The following is a 2,119-nucleotide window of genomic DNA, read 5'->3' as shown; positions in this document are numbered from 1 at the left end:
TGATGTGATGTTTTAAATTAGTTCAAATTATGATTCTAAAACCACCATCCTCTTGATTCAATATGATTCAAATCTCTGATTTTGAATCATTGTTTTATAATCATGATTTGAACTTAAAATCATGAATCATGATTTTGGTTTTAAAAGGATGAGAAGAGATACTGGGTAATACTCTAACTAGAATCATAATTTAAAATTATTTTTAGGATACGTTTTATTCATAGATTAGAATCATAAGATTAAAATTATTTTTAATTTATATATATTTTTTATGAGAAAAAATACTGTAGCGAATCATAAACCATAATTCGAATTGGGGTACGAATCCCCCAACCAAACAACCTCTTAGTTTATATGTGTTTTTTATGAAAAAAAAATACTGTAACGAATCACGAATTATAATTTAAATTATAGCATGAATTTATTAACTAAACGCACTCTAATAGATCGACAGTGGAAAAAAGAGTTTGAGTAGTTTTTTTCTTAAAATAAAGGACTTGAGCATTTTTTTTTCCTTCTCTTATTTGGTGTGAGTGAGGGCATTTTCAACTTTTAAATGAAGAGAAGTGCATGATGTCGCGTGCAAGAATTCGTTAAAAAATTTGACAAAATAGACAGAAAGGTTTAGAGTGTGTTTGGTAAATAGACGTAGAATTATGATTTTAGATCCTAGATCAAAATTAGTATTTGTTTATAGTGATTTTAAACCATGATTCAGAATTATGATGTGATATTTTAAATTAGTTCAAATTATGATTCTAAAACCACCATCCTCTTGATTCAATATAATTCAAATCTCTGATTTTGAATCATTGTTTCATAATCATGATTTGAACTTAAAATCATGAATCATGATTTTAGTTTTAAAATCATAAATCATGATTCTAGTTTCAGAATCATGATTAGAATCACTCTAGTTTGAATCATCGTAACAAAAGAACTCTTAAATTGCCAACGCTTTAAGAGTTTTTTTTTTATTTTTTTGGGTTGGGGGTGTAAAAAGGAATAGAGGATTAATTATCTATACGAACGCAACATTTTGATCATAGCCGTGGAGCCAACCAACGATACGCATTATCTTCGTAGTCTAAAATATCGTATTTTTTTTTTTTTATCAAAAGAGTGGTTTTATTAACACATACACTAAGAAAAAAAATGTGTGTGAATAGAACTATTTTCAACTAACCAATAGTTACCGTATAGACTATAGGAGTAGAAATTGGCATCACTAATAAGTATGCGGAAAAAGAAAAAAAAAAAAAAAGAAAAAAAAATTGACATTCTAACTTCTAAGTCATGTCATTCACAGAATGAGATTACGGACACGTTGAAGACAGATTTGAAGGGAATGGTATTCCCATGGACGTTATGAAGAATTGAAGATGAGGTGTCCGCATATGATTTTGATTCCGTTACTTTTAATTTTATGCTTTGAGTTAGCAACAGAATTTAGTTCGCTGGCGCACATTCAGCTAAGGTTTGGTTGCGTGCCCCTTGTAAATTAACTATCTTTGTTAGGAAACGAAAATTCTTAATTTTGGTTAGCTTTATTGTAGAAACTATCCCTATCATGGAAAATATCAGAAATAATTACAAAAATATAGGAATTTGTTTTAAATGCTTTGATATTTTAAGATAGGATAACATTGCAAAAATACGTATTAATTACAAATTTACAGAAATCACATCAAAGTTAACAAAATTGATGTATGAACCGATATTTACTAACATTTCCCGATATTTTTCAAAAATTTTGATAGAAAATATTTTGAACAAGAAAACATAAATGTTGTTGGGAATGATGTCCTACAAGCATCAGATGTAATAGGATATTTATTATTTAATTAATAAAAGAGTTTATTCATCATTTTATGTGCATATATTTATGAATATTTAATGAATATCAAATGAAAATTTTGTGATTATTTATGTAACCTTAAACATTGTATATAAGTGTTATATACGAGAGGATAATGTTTAAGGATAATAATAAAAAATGTTGTTCATAATGAATTTAATTAAAGTTCAGAATCTTTAATTAAAACATTATTAATACATGTCATTCCCATTTAGAATGGAACGGTGCTATCCGCACTGTTAATATGGTGAGATATTGAAT

The sequence above is a fragment of the Morus notabilis genome, unplaced genomic scaffold (genome assembly GCF_000414095.1).
Source record: "Morus notabilis unplaced genomic scaffold, ASM41409v2 Scaffold415, whole genome shotgun sequence".
In the NCBI taxonomy this organism is placed as follows: domain Eukaryota; kingdom Viridiplantae; phylum Streptophyta; class Magnoliopsida; order Rosales; family Moraceae; genus Morus; species Morus notabilis.
Note: the sequence above shows the minus strand (reverse complement) of the source record.